The sequence below is a fragment of the Canis lupus genome, chromosome 10 (genome assembly GCF_003254725.2).
Source record: "Canis lupus dingo isolate Sandy chromosome 10, ASM325472v2, whole genome shotgun sequence".
NCBI classification, from domain to species: Eukaryota; Metazoa; Chordata; class Mammalia; order Carnivora; family Canidae; genus Canis; species Canis lupus.
This window is the reverse complement of record NC_064252.1, coordinates 26702869-26723752: the sequence shown is the minus strand read 5'-3', so window position 1 is coordinate 26723752 and position 20884 is coordinate 26702869. Positions and strand designations below refer to the sequence as shown.

General features: G+C 40.3%; 1 non-coding gene across 1 annotated transcript; it reads left to right on the top strand.

Moving 5' to 3' along the window:
- Positions 1–6336: 6336 nt before the first annotated feature.
- On the top strand, positions 6337–6444 carry LOC112675778 (U6 spliceosomal RNA). The gene has a single exon (XR_003146055.1). It is a non-coding gene; the product is annotated as a U6 spliceosomal RNA (small nuclear RNA).
- The last annotated feature ends 14440 nt before the right edge of the window (positions 6445–20884 follow it).

The following is a 20884-nucleotide window of genomic DNA, read 5'->3' as shown; positions in this document are numbered from 1 at the left end:
AGATTTGTCTAATTATCTTGGGAGAAATCCCCCTCACCTTCCTTAAAATCAACATGCTCTTGAAAAATAGTTATTTGCTGGCCAGCCCCAAGTGGGCTTTCACATAAGAACTGAGCTGCCTTCCTGGGGATGATCACGGTGAATGGGCAGATGAACTGTGTGAATTGAAGAGTGTGTGTGTGTGTGTGTGTGTGTGTGTGTGTTCAGGCTGAGAGAGACAAGCAGCCAGATAAAGTGGGTAACCATTAAATCCATTTGTTAGTTCATTCAGCAGCTTTTGTGACCCTTTTTAAGGTTTTGTGTTAAACCACCTAGACAAAGGTGCCCCAGGCTTGAGGAACCCTCAGTCAGGTGAAAGAGGCACCTGCCATGTAGTGTGACTGGTGCTAGAATAGACATGTAGTAATTTCCTATGGCTGCTATAACAAATTACCACAGACTTAATAGCTTAAAGTAGCACAGACTTATTATCTTACAGATCCGGAGGTCAGAAATCCAAAATCAGTGTCACTAAGCTAAAGTCAAGATATCCCCAGGGCTGGTTCCTTCTGGAGACTCAAGAAGAGAATCCATTTCTTGTCTCTTCCAGCTTCTGGAAGCTACTGGCATTCCTCAGCTCATAGAATCACTGCATCATTTAGTCTTTACTTTTGCCTTCCTCTGACTTACCTCTTGCCTCTTTCTAATAAGGACTTTTGTGATTACGTTGGGCTCACCAAATAATTGAGGATTATCTTCTCATCTCAACATCCTTACCTTAATGATATCTGCAAAGTCCCTTTTACCCTAGGGTAACATATTATACAGTGTATGTAAGGTATCACATTCATAGACTCTGGGGATTAGAATGTGGAGATCTTTGGGTGGATGGGGCATTATTCAGCCTACCACAAAAAGTACGTATAGGTTGTCTTGGGAGTCTAAATTTATTAGAGTTCTCCAGAGAAGCAGAACTGTGAGGATGTATATAGAAATATATAAGAGGAGATTTGTTCATAGGAATTGGCTCATGTGGTTATGAAGGTCAAGAAGTCTACAAACTGGAAAACCAGGAAAGCTGGTAGCAGGGGGCCTCACTTGGCTCCTGGCCTCTCATGATTCAGCTGTTAGACCCTTGGTCCGAAAGCCAGGGAACCAGGACTGGAGAAGATGGATGTCCCAGCTCAAGAAGAGAAAGAATTCGCCATTCCTCTGCCTTTTTGTTCTGTTCAGGTCCACAATGGATACATTATAGCACGCATTGGCGAGGGTGGATCTCATTATTCAGTTTACGGAATCAAATGGTAATCTCTTCAGGAAACACTCTCATAACATATCAGAAATAATCTTTACAAGCTCTCTGGGCATCCCAGAGCCCAATCAAACTGACATCCAAGGAACCGTCATACTAGATAGGCGAGCAGTCCACTACCTGGAGGAGAGGAGGCCTGGAGGGCAAACTCATCTTTATCATTCAAGGCCCCAGTCAGATGTTCCCACCTCTGAGAAGCCCTCCCAGCCTCCTCTCCTCCATGCACTGGTTAAAGGCTGCAAGGAGAAGGTGTCAGGGGGGCAGATGTCAATTCCCAGGCACTTCCTGCTTTCCGCCTCAATGTGCTTCAGTATTCTGGGGAGGTCTCCAGAAGGAGAGGCACAGGTGCTGGCTGTTGGAAGGAAAAGCACATGGTACCTAGGTGGGGTGGGAATGGGTGTGGGCACATGATAAAGGGCATCCACCCAGGGGGATCTAGGTAGCCAACAGATTTCACTGTGAAGGGCTGAGCTATAACACCATGTATACCTCACTTTAAGGGCTCTGCAAAATCCACACTTATTCCCACTCCAGGGCCTTGACACGTGCTGTTCCTTCTGCCTGGAACATTCACGTTTTCTCCTGATGGGCACATGTCTTGTTTCCTCACTTCTTTCAGACTCTGCTCAAATTTCTCTTCTGCAGAAAGGTACTCTCTGACCTCCTTATCTAAAGTAGTACCTGTCACTCTCTATTCCCTATGTCACCTTGTTTCTTTTTTTTTTTTTTTTACCTTTTTTTTTTTTTTACCTTGTTTCTTCCTGACCCTTAACACTACCTGATATTATATTAATCATTGAGTTATGCTTCACTAGACTCCAAGCTCCACAGGGGCGGGGGTTTTGTACTTTATCCGATACACTTTATCTCCAGTAGTAGGTGTTCAATAAATATTTTTTGGACCCATGAGTGGAACATTGAAAGGGTTTTCAAGACTAATCTTGACCATATAACATTTACAGGGATACAGACCCAGCAAACAGTCCCTGGGTATTCCCTTCCCTCCCTGTGTTGGGCTTTGGGAATGCAAAGATGGAAATGATGGGATTTTTGTCCTCCCGGTACTGAGGTGCAGGGGGGGATGAAGGTTCAAACAGGTGCATTTTGATGTTTAGCTGTCAACCTCCCTGTGCTTCGGTGTTCTTCATCTGTAAAATGGGGGTAATCATTCCTATCTTGTAGGTTTATTGTGCAGATAATGAGATGACACACATATAGCACCTGGAATTCTGTTGGGTACATAGTAGGTCTGTGAGAGTGTAAGTATATATATGCCCCAAGCTGGCTCAGAGGGAAATGGGGACATACACACACAGTGTATACACTTACATGTTTTTCTTCCACCGAAACTCAATTTATTTGATCAACTCTAGAAGTTGAATCTGTGTTGGTCAGAGAGAATACCAAACACTACATATAGTGCTCATCATTTCAAGGACTCTTCCAAGTGCGATGCATAATATTAACTAACTTAAACCTCAAAACAATCTTAGTGGCCAGATACTCATATTGTCCCACCTCACTGTTGCAGATGCTGGGTTTCTGTCCAAACATGAAAGACCTGGAGCTGAGATGAACAACACCTAGGCTCTAGTCCACAAGATGTCCTTCATCTCCTCCCATGACCCCATGAGATCTGCCACAGGATGTCATTTGACTTACGAAACTGGACAAAAAAGCTGAAGACGTGCAGTCAGGGGACAGTATAAGTCTCAAGGAATTGAAACATGCATAGTTCCTCCTGAATGATTGTGCTGCAAACTTATGTGCCCCCAAAAGAAAGACTAACTATTTTTAGAAAGAGGGCAGTAGAGGCTTTTGGAATTATGCCTGAATACAGTCATAATTGGGCAAGGGATACAGGGAGCTCCAATTTTGGCAGAGGGATCTTTTCGAAATGCAGTTCTGACCAAGTCATCCCTCTGTTTAAGACTCTTCAATGCTGGAAGGAGGCAAAATATCAACAAGGAAAAAACCCTCACAGGGGCCAATGGTTCTCTCTAGAAGGAAACCCAAGTCCTTTCTCTTGATGGTCTTTGCCCCCTTCCCCTGCACCCCGTACAACCTTTCATTTGGTTTAATTAATCTGCCTGCTGTTTCCTGAATGGTCCCTAATTATTATTATTATTATTATTATTATTATTATTATTATTATTATTTTGTTCACGTGGGAAGCACCTACATATTTTTCAAAACTCGATTCTGGGAAGTCCTTCTGTATGAAGCCATATCTGGCTTCCCCAGGTAGAACTAGCCAGATTTCATTTGTCCCCATTTGAAGGTTTACATAGTTCTGGGGACACAGGAGAGTTCTGTTTGGTCCCTTGTCATCTCTGGGAAAGCTTGAGCCCTCTGAGAGCAGGGACTCCTATATCCTTCAGTTTTCTGACACTGGGTAGTCAGTCAACAGATACTTTCTGGGCACCAACCGTGTGCCTAGCACCTAGGTGCTGGGGAGCTGGCAGAGAAAAGACAGACACACCCCTGCCCTCAAGAAGCTTAGATTCTTATGAGAATAGGAGACAGACAATGAACACATGAAGCAAGATGATTTTTAGGTCAGACTTGTATCATAGGAAGACTAAATAGGGTGGCGTGGCAGAGAGGAACAGGGTATGTGGATGAGGTGCTTAGCTAGGGTGGCCAGGGCAGGCCTTTTGAGGAGCCCCATCTGAGAGAAGACCTGATGAAGAAAAGGAGGCAGCTGCGTAGATCTGGGACAAGTGCTTTCCCAACAGAAGCAGCAGCAGGGACGCCTGGGTAGCTCAGCGATTGAGTGTCTGCCTTCAGCCCAGGGTGTGATCCTGGGGTCCTGGGATTGAGTCCCACATTAGGCTCCCTTCAAGGAGCCTTGCTTCTCCCTCTGCCTATGTCTCTGCCTCTCTCTCATGAATAAATAAATAAAATCTTAAAAAAAAAAAAAAGAAGAAGAAGAAGAAGAAGCAGCAGCAGCAAGTGCAAAGGCCCCAAGGCAGGGACAAGCTTGGCCTATCTGAGGCACAGAAGGAAGACAGTGGAGCTGGAATGGAGTAGTTGGGAGGCAGAGGTTTTCAAGGAAGGCAGAGACCCCACACACAGACCTCACAGCCACGAAAGAAAGCTTGGTCTTTGTTCTGAATGTGGCAAGGAAACCCTAGGGGAAAACTCATTGCAAGAGGGAAAAAGACCATCACAGTGCTTGATGCAGAGGCCAAGCCTTGGGTTGTTGGCAACGTCCTGAGTGCCAAGTGGTGGCTGCTTCTCAAATCTGCCACCACCCAGCCTCCTGGATATACATCCATGGAGGCAGAGGCTGTAAAGAAACATGGAAAGAACTGTCTCTGGACTCTCCCAGCCTGAGTCCCCTCCAATAGAAAGGTGGACAAGGGGGAGGAAGCCATTCATTCCTCTGTTCTGCTAGTTAGTTTGGGCAAATGTTCAGCTTCTGTACAAAGATATCCCTCAATACAATGATTTGTTTCTCTCTTCCATAGCAATCTGGCCTGCGGCAAGGTCAGCGGACAGTTGCCAGGGAGGGTCAAGGCCATGGGTTGGGGGGACTGACTCCTAAGCGATTACAAATAAAATCAAGGATGATTCCGGCTCATGTGAGCCCTGGGGCCCCGAGGATCCCTCCCTCTTCTAGAGAATGCAAAACAGATGAGAAGTGCCTTCTCTTTCATCTCCCACAGACTGCAGCCAGCTCTGTGCAAACTTGTCCTCTTCCTGTTCTTTCTGTTATGTTGGGAAACTTTTTTTCAAATACTTTTCAGTTGGTTGGGGGTGTGTGTGTGTGTTAATTTCCCAGATTCTTTTGCACAGCAAGGAGAGCTTGGGGGCGGAGGACAGGTGACAGGTGGATGCCCAGAGGCTGCGCCTGAGAGGGGGTGAGACAGGAGGCTGGGGCTTCTTTTGATCCCATGCTGCCAGCTTCGTCAGGCAGTGTGGTCCCCGGAGCAGTAGGCCAGCGTGGGGGCCAGAGGAGCCTGGCTGCTGACCACCTGCTCTCCCCATCCTGGCCTTGGTCCCCTGCTTCTGTTCACGGTGAGGACCAGTGTCTCGCCAGGGCCAGCGGTCCTGCCTGAGGGGAGCCTCTCATAGTGTCACATCACCTTTGTCTCCTTCCCTGGGGTCTTCAGAGAGCCCTTAGGGGGAGTGATAATAAAGATCCAAATCTCCCTGTGACTTGGCAGTTCTGGGGCTGTCTGAAAAGATAAACTTCTAGGGGCTCATTAGAAAGAATCCTTCTAATGGATTCATTGAGCTCTGCCTCCAAAATGCACGGACAGCTCAGAACACGCCCAGAAAGTGCTGCACCAGCCAAGCATCCCAGATACTGTGGGAGGGGAGCAGGTCCCCAGGGCCTGGGGGCACACGTGGGCCTCCCAGACATTGCTGAGGGGGATTTTTCCAGGCCACAGCCAGGAGACATGAGTATGTTGGCCTGATTATGTAGCTAATTTAGAAGCAACCACTCCTGGAGGCTGCCCCTGACCTTTGGTCACTGGTGAAGGTCATTATCAGTCGCCTGGGCTTGTCAGAGAATGTTTCTAGCACCGTGTGTGAGACCCCAATTTGTCATTTGCTCCTTGCTTCCACCATCAGGGCCTTCCCCAGGGTGGGGTGGGTGAGAGCCCCAGCTCTCCTGCCTGGGGCTGTGCTGCTGACCACCCCAAGGCTGCACTGGAAGGAGGTGCCCCTAGAGGACTTTGCTGAAGAGAACCGCATCCTGATCTTCGTGCTCTGAGCCATGGAAGGAGCAGGAGCCCTGGCACACCGCAGCCTCAGACTCTGGGACAGGTCTGCATGTGGCTGCCTGTCATACCACGGTGGGACATCCCTCTGGGGGACCCTGGGAGCCACAACCCAAGTCCCATAAGGGCCAGGGACACCTCTGTCTTCCAGGTTCCGCGGGACCCATAGCTGGTGATGGGTGTATACAGCAGGAAGAGTTGTGACCCATGCCCAGTGATGTAAGGGGGCTGGGAGGTCAGCCCAGGGGCCTGCTGGGAATTTGTCCTGTTCTTGGCCCCACACAGACAGAAATGAGAGGTGACAAGACTGTCTCTTGCTCGCTTCGGCAACACATATGCTAAATTGGAATGATACAGAGAAGATTAGCATGGCCCCTGCGCAAGGATGACAGGCAAATTTGTGAAGTGTTCCATATTTTTGCTTTGTGGCACTGTTGGTACCAGCTCCGTGCTGTTTCCTCCCCACTTGGGGGCCTTACCTTCCATGATGGCTTTTCTCTCCAAGGGTGGGCTCTTAGGCTCCCTTCTGATTGGGAGGCTGTGCAAAGCTTATTTCTAAATTAAACTGTCTTATCCCTAAAAACAAAACAACAACAACAAAACCCATCTCAAATAATCTCAAACCCATACACACATCTATACATTAATGTGAATATTTTTTGATGCCCTTAAAAGTAGCTTTTGTGGGTAACAGATGGGAGCTACACTTGTGATGAGCACAGCATAACATATAGAGTTGTCAAACTGCTGTGTTGAACACCTGAAACTAATGTCACATTGAGTGTCAACTACATTTCAATTAGAGAAGTGTTCTAGGGCAGCCCCGGTGGTGCAGCGGTTTGGCGCCGCCTGGAGCCCAGGGTGTGATCCTGGTAGACCCTGGATCGAGTCCCACATCGGGGTCCTTGCATGGAGCCTGCTTCTCTCTCTGCCTCTGTGTGTGTGCGTGTCTCTCATGAAAAAATAAATAAAATCTTAAAACAAAGATATCATAAACAATAAATGAAATAAATAAAATCTTTTTTAAAAAAAGGTATTTTAAAAGTAGTTTTTGCGTGCAGAAAAGACGATTTAGGGGTTTGCTTAGGTTTTAAAAATTACTATCCCATTTATTAAAGGTATACATAAAAGGAAAAAACTTCATCCTTAAACTGTTAATTTCAGCTTAAATAAATTATTATTTTAATTACAGAGCTAGCAAATATTAGCAATCACTTCTCAGGAGGCTTTGATCAATTTTGGTCTCATTTACAAACATAAACTCCTGTAAATATTTCCAATTGCACTACCCATCACATATAGTGTATTTTCTTAACTTCCTAAGTTTAATTGGCTGACAAACTTTTTCAAGTAACTTCAGTGATTCTTATAAGCCTAAGACATTGTTATTGTTGTTGATTTAAGATTTTAATTATTTATTTGAGAGGGAGTGAGCGAGGGAGAGAGCACATGAACAGGGGCAGAGGGAGAGGGAGAAGCAGACTCCCCACTGAACAGGGAGCCTGATGCAGGCTCAATCCCAGGACCCTGGGATCATGACCTGAGCCAAAGGCAGACATTTAAGCAACTGAGTCACCCAGGTGCTCCAAACCTAACACATTTAGGTTATACATACACTGTTTTTGAAGTTTGATGAGCTGTCCCAGTACAATGTATAAAAGAATAAAATTTTAAGTTCAGCACATTCAATAACATTTTTATTTTTAAAAGTTTATTTATTTTTTAAGATTGTATTTTATTAGAGAGAGAGCATGCACACACTCAAGTGGGATGGGAAAGGTGGGACAGAGGGAGACAAGCAGACTCCCTGCTAAGCCAGAAGCTCAATTTGGGGCTTGACCCCAGGACCATGACCATGACCTAGACCCCAGGATCATGACCTGAGCCAGGCACCCCTACTTATTATTTTTTTAGTAATCTCTACCCCCAAAATGGGGCTCAAACTCCTGACCTTGAGATCAAGAGTTATACACTCCTCTGACTGAACCAGCCAGGTGCCCCTTAATTATGTATTTCATTTTTTATTTATTTATTTTTAAAAAATATTATTTATTCATGAGAGATACGGAGAGACAGGCAGAGACATAGGCAGAGGGAGAGGCAGGCTCTTTGAGAGGAGCCCAATGCGGGACTCCATCCCAGGACCCCGGGATCATGATCTGAGCCAAAGACAGACACTCAACCACTGAGCCACACAGGCACCCCTCGATTATGTATTTTAAATTGGAATCACAAGGCAATATGTTATTCTAATAAACCAAGTTCTCACAAACATTATGAGGATATGAAAGACCAAAACCGCATTGACATAAAAATATTAACATTTCAGTGTGTGCTCTTTTTATATTTCTGTAAGTCTTCCCCAGGAGGGTAAAAAAGTACTTACTAGGGAAACTGTAAGGTCATTTGAGCAATTTTTGAGGATACCTACTCAGCTATTTGATGTTGCATAATGACCCAAGATCTATACCCTGGGTCCTTGTCCATGACCCTGATGGAAGGACTATGTGTAGATGCTCATCTCAAGACCTTCCGTGTGGGGTCATCTCAGAGCCCTTATGACTGCCTTGGTCCATATCCTTGGGACTGAGTCCTATCATTACGTAATTCTTTTCTTCTGTTGAAGGAAATCTGCAAACTTAGTTTCTACATCATTGATTGGATTTTGAATTTCTTTGCTTCTTAAGATGTTTAAATGAAAAAAGACCTTTGAACTTCATGACATCTCTAGCTAATATTTATCGAAGGCCTGCTATGTGCCCAGGGTAGTTCTACAATGCTTTTTATTCATTCATTCATTTAATTGTAACAATTCTTGAAGTAGGTGCTATTATTTTCTCCATCTTCACAGATAAAGGAACTGAAACACAGAGAAATTAGGTAATTTCTCCAGAGTCATGTGGGCAGTAAAAGGATGATACAGGATTCAGAGCCCATACTCTTACCTTGGACCTTGATTTTTTTTTTTTTTAAATCCTGGTAGGATCACTTAACTTTCTTTCTTTCTTCTTTCTTTCTTTCTTTCTTTCTTTCTTTCTTTCTTTCTTTCTTTCTTTCTTTCTTTCTTTCTTTCTTTCCTTAACTTTCATAATGATTAAAATAATTCTGTCTCTCTGAGGATGTTGACTACCTAGTCATAACTCCACACACAGACACGCACACTCATGTGGTTTGATGTCTGCTGGTCAGATGTATGCCTGAGTGGCAGATCCATTCTGCGTTAGCCCTGATAAGTGGATCTTTGTGTTTTGGGAAATGCCCTTCGTTCTCAATCTGAAGAGATATTGGGGAAACACTGTAGCAAAACATAAACAATGGGGACCAATCAGGAAGCTTTCACCATGGAACTAGACACCCCAAAACTCAGTGGTTTAAAACAATATTCATTTAAGGGTGCCTGGCTGGCTCAGTTGGTACAACCTGCAACTCTTGATCTCAGGGTTGTAAGTTCAAGCCCCACGTTGGGTGTAGAGATTACTTACAAAAAAAAATTAAAGTAACAAAAATAAAATCTTTAATAAATAAATAAAACAGCACCCATTTATTCTTTTTTAAAAAACAGCTTTATTAAGGTAAAATTGACATATAATAAACTGTACATATTTAAAGTATACAATCAATGAGTTTTGATATATACATAAATCTGTGGAACCATCACCACAATCAAGATGGTGAACATATCCATTACCTCCAAAAGTGTCTTCAGGATCCTTGGTAACCCTCCTTGCAACCCACTGTTCCCTCTTCCAAGTCCCAGGCAATTCCTGATCTACCTTGTGTCACTATAGATTAGTATGTGTTTTTAAGCATTTCGCATAAACTTTTTTGTTTGGCTTCTTTGATTCAGCATAGTTATTTTAAGACTCATCCACCGCTGTGTTTACCAACATTTTCCTCTTTTTATTGCTGAGTAGTATTCTATTTCAGTTGTATGGATATACCCCAAGTTATTTACCCATTTTCCTCTTGATAGGTTAAGCTAAAATAGCTTGCTTATGCTTTTAGGATCAGTAAGGAGTTGGCTGATTCAGCTTGGAGTTGGCTTCAAGTGGTAGGCTGGGTCCTAGTTTGCTCTGTCTCTCATCTTTCTTGTGCTGGCATGCTAGCCACAGAATATTACTCCTTTGGTGATGGCGGAAGCACAAGTGGGAAAATCCTATGGCACATATTTCATGCTTTTTTTTCAGTGTGGCCACAAACATCGCATTGGCTAATGTCTGTCCAAGCCCAAGCCTAATAGCAACAGGGTAGGGACATTTATACTGCTTACATGGGAGGGGAAGGAGAGGACACATTTGCTGAATAGTCAACCCAAATAATACACAGAAATGCATTGTCCTACTATCCCAGGACACTTCCAGCCCCACTCATTCTCACTTTTAGAATTCGGTTATCTTAAGGACTTACCTTTACGGCCTTTGAAATGTCAATAAATAGCTGCCAATCCGAGGCCTTTCTGGATGCTTAAAATCCAGTGTTATCTATAACATGAAATTCCAAACAGAGGAACAACATTCACACTCTTCCAGGTGAATATAATTTCTTTCTTTTTTTAATTTTAATTTAAAAATCTTAAGTATTCTTTACACCCAAGAAGGGGTTCAAACTTATAACCCCAAGATCAAGAGTCACATGCTCTACAGACTGAGCCAGCCAGGTGTCCTGGTGAATATAATTTCTAATCCATCTGGACTTATGAAAAATTTTGCTCATGATGATAGCAAAAATAATAACAATTTCATGGATACAAAGACACACAAATCTAATTCCTAGTCAATATTTTGGAAAAAAAAAATTTCAAGGATCTACTCCAGAAAAAAGAGAATGGGATCCAAAATGGGAGACATGCAATTTGAGAGTAAGCCAGTAAGATGTATAGTAAGTTCAAACAATTGAGGTTGTGACTGTGAATTTTAATAAAAAATAAAATGAAAACCTTTATTGAGTGTTTGCTTTAAGCCAGGCATTGTTCTAAGTGCTTTCTGTATCAACACAGTAAACCTTCATAATGATCCTTAATCCTATGACATAGATATTATGATCATCCCAGATTTAAACAGAAGTTAAAGTATGGTTGCATGACCCAGCCAGGATCACAGAGCTAGAGCCCGATCCAGTGCCTGGCTCAACTACCTCAGTGTTTCAATAGCTCAGAATTTCCAAAATGGAAGCCTCATAATTAAAACATAAACAAATCTCAGACTTAAATTCCAGCTGATTTTACTAAAACCTACATGGAGGGTTGAGAAGAAAAGGAAAACAGTGCACTTAAGTTTTATTACTTTTAGAATAGAATTTTATGCATGTTGACTAACTCTTTCTTTTATTGACATGTAGTTGGCACACAACATTGTGTTAGGTTCAAGTGTGCTGCATAATGATTTGATATATGTATATATTGAGGAATTATTCTTTCTAAACATTTAACAAATGCCAATTGCACATTTTATTTATCCCAAAATGTGAATGACTTTGTTTTTCCTGATAAGAAAAATCATGTAGGTTCATGGAAAAAAATTAAATAGTACATAAAGTATAAATGAGAAGATAAATATCATCCTAAATTCCACTATCCAGTGATAATCTTTGGTACACTTTGGTGAAGTTTGGCATAGCTTGGAATTCTGGACATCCTCTTTATACATATGTGTACACGTATGTCTTAGTTTCTATGTATCACGTGTGTATCATGTATCTCTTTCATTATGAATGAATATTGATCTATAATTATCCCTTGGCACCTACATAGTAATCCATTGTGCAGATGAGCATTATTCATCTATGCCATCCCAAATTGATGGATCTAGATGTTGTTTCTAGTTTTTTTTTTTTTAATTTAAGAATAAGCTATGACAAAGGCCCTTAAACCATGTCTTCTTGCACTTCCAAGTTATCTTCTTAGAATATGTCTAGTGGCCTGAGTTTAGAGAAAAATCTTAAACGTTAGTGGAAGGTATACAGCTGACCTTGCCCCATCAAGCCCAGCTGTAGATTCTCATTTCTCTGCAAACCTGGGCACTCCCCAACTTCTCTGAACAGTGGTTTCATTCTTCTGGGTCCTTCAGAGGGTGTAACACAGCCTCATACCCCAAAATGAAGCTGTCCTCACTGGCTGGCTGCTGGGAGAGCTAGCCAGGGTGGAGCCTTTGCCTGTCCTCAGCTGGGGAATTTCCAAACCCTGTAATTTCCCCATTTAGATAGACATAGTAATAGTTTGGCCACAAAAATCTGCCATCTGTCCTCTTTAGATCTGTCAAGGCTGGGTTTGCACATAATGTTTTTAACCCCCTGATGGTCTAGAACATCCTATCTGAAGAGAGATGAAGGAGGTAAAGGGAGTTGGGCTCAGGATTTTTGCAAATACAGCTTGTGGAGGCTGTGCCAAGACAGAGGCCAGATTCCACGGCCTCTGTCTAATTCTTCTGTTTGCTCTACCAGCCAGGCTAGACGCTGGGGAGACGCAGGGAAATTAGATAGTCTCCACTCTTGAGGAGCTAGTTGTGCAGAAGAGGCCCATAAACAGATTACTGAGAGAACTATAAGGGTAATGATAAACCTGCTCTGGGTTTTGTGAAACAATGGAGGGGACGTGGAGAAGGGGAGAGGCTACCCCATTGTCAGAGTCTTTAGAGAGAGCATGACCTACCACAGTCTGTTTCTTAAGTCCACTGGTAACTCAATCAAAATAATATTTTCAAGTGTCTACCATTTACCAGCTACTCTTCTGAGTGCTGGGGACGGACTTTTGTTATCATAGCAAAAGAAGTGTCTATCATCATTGTAATAGTTTGACGATGATGTCAGCTTTCCTCTGGCACAATCAAAGCACTGGCCATCTAGAAAGGCAGGACACTTGGATGGCCTTGGACCTAAACAGGAGTGACCCAGGAATTAACCCCAAATCAATAGTCCCCCAAATGTCCTTTTAGCTAGTTTTTCTAAATTAGGATCCAGGCCGAACCTGCTTGCATTCCTAAATCTTTTTAAATTTAGAACAGTACTTGTTTTCCTAACATGAGTTGAAGGCACTAAGCTATTGTTTGTAGAACATCCTGCCTTCTGGATGTGTGATTGGTTCCTTGTGAGTTTAACTCATCATTTTGTTTCCTGCTTTTCCCACGTCTAACATGTCTAACACGTCTAACACGTCTCACGCAGTAACTAGCAGGAGCAAACAATCCAAACAAGCGAGCAAATAAAAGGTCTGTGAGGAAAGAAAAGACAGGAATTACAAAATTACAAGCATCACGTAATGGGGGATGCCTAAAACATTTCACCAAGTAACTAGAGACATTACGTTCTCTTCAAGCACATATGGAACATTTATGAAAATTGATCATTTATCTCACCCAAATGCAATCTTTTGTTAACATCAAAGAGTTGGATTGAACAAGTAACATTTTCCAACCATCACATAACTCAAGAATTTAATCACAAGAATACATAGAACTTAAAAAAAAAAACAAAAAAACAAAACAACCTTCTCTTTAAATAATTCCTGGACAGGGCCACCTGGGTAGCTCAATCAGTTAAGTGGCTTCCTTTGGCCTAGGTCATGATCTCAGGGTTCTGAGATCGAGCCCTCCATCAGACTCCCTGCTCAGTGGGGAATTTGCTTCTCCTTCTCCCTTGCCTCTCCCCCTGCTTGTGCTCTCTCTCTGTCAAGTAAATAAATAAAATCTTTAAAAAATATATTCCTGGATAAAAAGAGAAAGAATGGACTTTAGAATATACCAGAAGTGAAAAATAATAAAAATTTATCATATCAGAACTTACAAGAGACTTATATGTGATAAAAAGGCTGAAAACCCACAAGTCAAACATTTGACCTACAAAGTTAGCAAAAGAACAGCTGAATAAACCCAAAGAAAGTAGGAAAAAGGAAATGTAAAAGATAAGGGCAGAAATAAATGACATAGAAACAACCATTAAGTAGATGTAAATAATGAAGCCAAATCCTGGTTCTTAGAAAAGACTAATAAAACTGGCACACATCCGGCAGATCTCAGTAGGAAACAAAAGATCGAACCCATGAACTGTTGAAAGGAATTGAAAGGAAACATGACTTCAGACAAAGAATAAATTAAAAATATAGTAAGAGGATATTATGAGCCACTTTTGGCCAATAATTTGAAGTTTTAAATCAAATGCACAATTTTCCACACTTACAAGTAATAAAATTTGGCTCTAGAAAAAATATAAAATTGGAACAATGTTGTAACCATTTCAAAAATTGAATTGATAATCAAAAATCTTCACACTAAAGAAATATCAGAATGAGACTTTTTTTTTAAACCAGAGAGTTTCAACAAATATTTAAGGATTGAATAATTTTAATCTAACACAAACTTCCAGAGAGGAGAAAAAAATACCAGTACACCCTAAACCAATTTTTTAAAAAGTTGGCATGATCTTGGTATCCAATCCAAAGACTTTTGTAAATCAAGGAAATGTAGGTCAATTTTTTTCACAAACATATGAAAGGTAATACGTTATGACCAAGTTGGGTTGATCCCAGGAATGCATCAGAAAATCACGTCATATAATTCATCACATCAACCCATAAAAGGAGAAAAACCATATGATCATCTCAATAGATATAGAAAAAGTGTTTGATAAAACTCAACCTTCATTTACGATTTTTAAAAATTCCAAGTAAACTAAGAACACAAAAAAATTCTCTTAACTCGGTAAAGGATGAAAAAAATCTACATATTTGTATACTTGCTTTCTTTGGACTAGTATTTTCCCATTATGTATTTTTCATTCTTTTATTTTTAAACATAGATTTCGTTTCTATCAAACCTGGCAAACACTTTTTTTTTAAATTGCTGTGAACTACACATAACACAAAATTAACCATTTAAAGTGAACAAATCAGGGCATTTAGTACATTCACAATGCTGGACAACCCCACCTCTATCTGGTTCCAAAACAATTTATCACTCCAAAAGGAGACCCTATACCCATTAAGCAGTTACTCCTCATTCCCCTCATTCCCCAACCCCTACACTGCCAATCTTCTTTCTGTCTCTATTAGCTTACCTGTTCTCGATATTTCATATCACTGTGATCATACAGGGGCACCTGGGTGGCTCAGTGATTGAGCGTCTGCCTTTGGCTCAGGACATGACCCCAGGGTCCTGGGATCGAGCCCTGCATCAGGTTCCCCTAGGGGAGCCTGCTTCTCCCTCTGCCTGTGTCTTTGTTGCTCTCTGTGCCCCTCATGAATAAATAAATAAAATCTTAAATAAAATAAAAGATTTTATTTATTTATTCATAAGCAACAGAGAGAGAGAGAGAGGCAGAGACACAGGCAGAGGGAGAAGCAGGCTCCATTCAGGGAGCCCGATGTGGGACTCGATGCCTGGTCTCCAGGATCAGCCCTGGGCTGAAGGCGGCGCTTAACCGCTGAGCCACTTGGGCTGCCCTAAATAAAATCTTTTAAAAATGTAATCATACAATTTGTGACTTTTTGTGTCTGGTTTCTTTCTCTTAGGATAGTGTTTCCAGGTTTATCTATGTTGCAGCATGTGTCGGCACTTCATTCCCTTTTTTGGCTAAATAAAATTCCATTGTACGCTATAATTCGTCTATCCATTCATCCACTGAGCAGCATTTGGGTTGTTTCTATTTTTGCTATTTTGAACAGTGCTGATATAAAATGAGTGCACGTATATTTATTTGCATACCTATTTCCAGTTCTTCTGGGTATATACCTTGGCATGGAATTGCTGGGTCATAGGGTAATTCTATGTTTAACTTTTTGAGGAACAGCAAGACTATTTTCTGCAGCGGCTGAGCCACTTTACATTCCCACCAGCAATGTACAATAATTTCAATTTCTCCATATCCTCACCAACATTTTCTATTGTCTGTCTTAGACGTCTCAATGGGTTTAAAGTGGTATCTTATGGCCATTTGGTTTGCATTTTCCTAATAACTAATGATGTTGAACATCTTTTCATGGGTTTATTGACCATTTGTATATCTTTTTTTTTCATTTCTGTAAGATGATACTTATCTTCTAGGCTTATCTTTGTCATTAGATGATGATAAGAAGATGCTTATCTTCTTTGGAAAAAAGTCTTCAAGTCCTTTGCTCATTTTAAGAATTCTGTTATATGTCTTTTTGTTTTTGAGTTGTAAGAGCTCTTTACATATTTGGGTACTGGACCAAGTGATGTAGAATGGCGGGTTTAGAGCTGAGAGACAATACCTTTAGATACATGATTTGCAAGTATTTTCTCCCCTCTCGTGGATTATCTTTTCACTTTCATGATAGTGAAATACAAAAGTTTTAATTTGGATGAAACCTAATTTGTCTATTTTTTGGTTTTTTTGTGCTTTTGCTGTCATATTTTAAAAACTATTGCTTAAAAAATAAAATAAAAACTATTGCTTAATCCTAAGTCTTGAAAATATACACTTGTGTTTTCTTCTAAGATTTTACTCTTAAGTTCCTACTCCATCCTTCTTTTTTTCTTTTTAAAGATTTTATTCTTTTTTAAAAATTTTTATTTATTTATTCATGAGAGACACACACAGAGGAGAGAGAGAGAGAGAGAGGCAGAGACACAGGCAGAGGGAGAAGCAGGCTCCATGCAGGGAGCCTGACGTGGGACTTGATCCTGGGACTCCAGGATCACGTCCTGGGCTGCAGGCAGCACTAAACTGCTGAGCCACCAGGGCTGCCCCTACTCCATCCTTCTCCTCATACTCTCTTTAACATCTTTAACATTGTATCTTTATCTCACTGTCCCTTACACCAAACTCTCTACTCTCCTTCACACAATCCCTAAGCTCAATCAAAATGTCACAATGGTTTTATTTCAACACCATGGATTTATTTCTAAGTAATCCCCCCACCAGTCCACCATTTCCTTCTTTTTAGTTTACACAATAGAAGCATAACAACACACTGCCTTGCCAGCATGCATGTCTGGGTTCTACAAAAGGTCTTTGCCATTGCTTGCTATGTCAGATAATGTGAACTGATCAAGCCAATATGGTCAAGTGAACTCTTAGCTTTGTTTTGGTAGATTTTGGCAACTGTTAAAAGTTTGAAATGAATGGGGATGTGCTACTTGCTTCTCCCATCCAAATTCTGTCACATATATAAATAGATGCTTACTAAACAAACAGTTAATAGCAAGTAGGTAGAAAGTAGTTCTATTTGCTAATGAAGCCCCAACTCTGTCCTTTCAGGTACTCTAGGCATCATCTTGCATAGAGTGTGCACTAAAGGTAGATGTGACACCAGCCCAGAGGCAGGGTTGTACTACTTTTATGTTTGGTATCAGGCAAATTGAAATTCTCCTCATCATTGCCTGGATACAGGGAATTTTAGAGCTCAATTCTCAGGGAGCATACCTAAGTGTGCACCCTACAGGACTCGCTAAAACAAGGATAAGGAGTGTCACTCAAAGAAGTTAACATATCTTGAGTACCTTTAATTTAACCATGAGAGTCTTACAGTCATCAAGCTATTTAGCAATTTGTTAATTAGTTAATTGTTAATGTAAATTAGTGAAAATGAATTCCTGGTATTCAACTTATTAATTAAGCCTGATATATTGGTCTAGATATGGATAGCAGAAAAGGTCCCTGCCTCTGAAATGTGTCTCCTAAAACAATGTCAAATGAGGACTCCTATAGGCTTTGACACATTGTCTATGATGAAATATTTTAGAGTAATTACAGACATTGTGATATGCATTCCTAAGAAGTTCTATAATGAAAGCCTGTTGGTGGTAAACTTAGTTTTTGTCTGAAAGTGTCCTTGTTTTTCTTTCATTCTTGAATAACTGTTTCACTGGAAATACAATTTTAGGTTGACTTTTTTTTTTTTTTACTTTTTTTTGATTTTGTAGATGCTGCTAAGAAATCAGGCATCATTATTCCTCCATAGGCCATCTGTTTCTTTCTACATCGGCTCTGAAGCCATCTCTTGTCATTGTTGCTGCATGGAGCCTCTGGCAAGCACAAATAGGACATAAAGTACAATCAAATTGCCCAAAGTGAAAGCTTCAGTTAGGACCTATGGGATTTCACAGATTAAATTTATCAAAAAACACATAATCAGAGATTTCTAAGCATACAAGAAATTGAGGCAGTATGAGTCAGTCAGGAAAATAGCAAACATAAAAACATGTAGACCCCTAAAGATTGCAGATATTGGAACTGATATATAATACCAGATTAGGATTCTATATAAAACTATTTGTAAAAAACACACACACATATTTGTAACACATTTAAAGAAATATAGGATACATCCACAAAGGAACAAGGAACAAGATGTTATACATAATGAATAAGTCGATTGGAAAAAATATACAAATAAAACTTAAATGAAAAATATATTGGAACCAAATAATCACTAAATGGATTAAGCAGCATATTAGATACAACTGAAGAAAGAATTAGTGTACTGAAATGTATCTCTGAAGAAATTTCCCACAATAAAGCACAGAAGATGAAAAAAAATGGAAGAGGAGTTGAGAGATATGGAAATAAAATAGAAAGGTCTATTCAGAGTCTCAAAGGAAAGAATAGAGAGTGTAAAAGAAAGGCACAATTTGAGAAGGTAATAGCAGTAAAATTTTCAGAACTGATTAAAAAGAGATGCATCCACAGATTCAAGAAATACAATGGAAAATTTTCACATCTATTTATGAAGAACAAAAACAAACAAAGACTTTCATTCCATTAGTAACAATAATAAAAACTTAAATAGAGTTAAAAACTTATTTTAAAAACTCACCTAGCAAAGGGCACTGTGTATCAGTAAGTCCCAATGAACCAAATTACAGAAAGTAATGGGAGGGGCACTTATGTGGCAGTCAGTTAAGCATCTGACTCTTGATTTTGGCTGAGGTTGTGATCTCAGGGTCGTGACACTGAGCCCGGTATAGGGCTCCCCACTTAATGTGGAGTCTGTTAGACATTCTCTTACTCCCTCTCCCTCTGCCCCTCTCCCTGCTTGTGCTCTCTCTCTTTCATAAATAAATAAATCTCAAAAAAATTTTTAAAAGAAATAAAATACTGGTTCCTTCACAGGTGAGTAGGTACCTATGGCAGCTTCAAGTTATGGGTGAGTTTCCCACTGATCAGGGGAAATCACCTGGGCTTTCAAAGACTTCCAGTTCAAAATATTTTCTAATTTTTCTGTGACTTCGTCTTTGACCTAAGAATTATTTAGACGGGTGTTGCATAATTTCCAAATTTGGAGATTTCCTAGGTTTCTTTTTGTTATTAGTTTCTAATTTTTTAAAGATTTTATTTATTTATTCATGAGAGACAAAGAGAGATAGAGAGACAGAGACATAGGCAGAGGGAGAAGTAGGCTCCATGCAGGGAGCCCAATGTGGGACTGGATACCAGGTCTCCAGAACCACACCCTGGGCTGAAGGCGGTGCTAAACTGCTGAGCCACCCAGGCTGCCCATGGCATCCCTGGTTTCTAATTTAATTCCATTTTAGTCAGAGTATGTACTCTGATTCCAATCCGTTTACATTTATTGAGACATGACTTGTGCCCCAGCATACAGCTAACTTGGTTAATGTTCCATGTGCACTTAAAAAAATGCATATTTTAGTTTGTGGATGTAATGTTTTATAAGTGTCAATTAGATTGCGTTGTTAATAGTTGTTCAAATCTACTGTCTTTACTGATTTTTTTTCTGTCTGCTTGTTCTATCAATTACTGAGAATGAAATATTAAAATCTCCAACTCTAATTGTATAGCCTTTTGGTCTTTATCAATATTTATCAATGTTTGTGGGGCACAACTAAAGCAATGCTTAGAGGAAAACTTATACCTTATACCTATATCAAAGTTATCAAAGAAAACTTAAATGCTTATATTGGAAAAGGAATAAAAAGATGATTTAAAATCAATCATCTAAGCTTCCACTTTAACAATTAAGAAAAATAAGAGCAAATTACACTCAAGTATGCAGAAGCAATAAATTAATAAAGATAACAGAAAAAATAAAAAGAAAACAAGCAGGTGGCAAAAAAATCTACAAAGCTTATAAACTTTAGGACTCATAATACTGAATAACAATAGCTTATAATTAAAGAGAGGTAAATTGATGTTAAATGTTCTAAGTTTCTTGAATTGTACAGAAAGGGGTAGAATAAGGTATTGCTTAATTTTAGACTTTGTAAATTATATGTGCATGGTATAGTTTCAAAGATCACCCCTAAAAAGGAATTGAGTGTATAAATTCCAGAGAATACATGAAATAGAAACTACAAATAGGAATAGAAAATAGGAATAGGAAAAACAAACAAAGAAAAACTCAGTCACTGAAACAAACAAACAAAAAAGGCCAGGAAGAAAAACAAAGAAGCATCAAAAAGGAAACACAAGGGGCAGCCCGGGTGGCTCAGTGGTTTAGCGCCGCCTTCGGCCCAGGGCCTGATCCTGGAGACCTGGGATTAAGTCCCATGTCAGGCTCCTTGCATGGCACCTGCTTCTCCCTCTGCCTGTGTCTCTGCTTCTCTCTCTCCTCTCTGTGTATTCTCAGAAATAAATAAATAAAATCTTTAAAAAGAAAAAAAAAAAGCATTGTAGAAAACTAACTAAACTCACCAGGCAAAGATGGAAATTTTCAAAAGGGATTAACCACCTATCCCCTTTCAGCTGTCCAAGAGATGTCTTCAATCTAAAAGAGTGTAAAAAGCTTAAAAACAAAAAGACGGGAAAAGTATGCCAAAATTAACTACTTTAATTATATTAACAACAGATAAAATATTTGTTAAAGAGCCAATACTGAGAATAGAGAAAATATCCATGTAGTGATAAAATATCAATTTACTGGGAAGTCAAGACAATTCAAAATTTACATGTA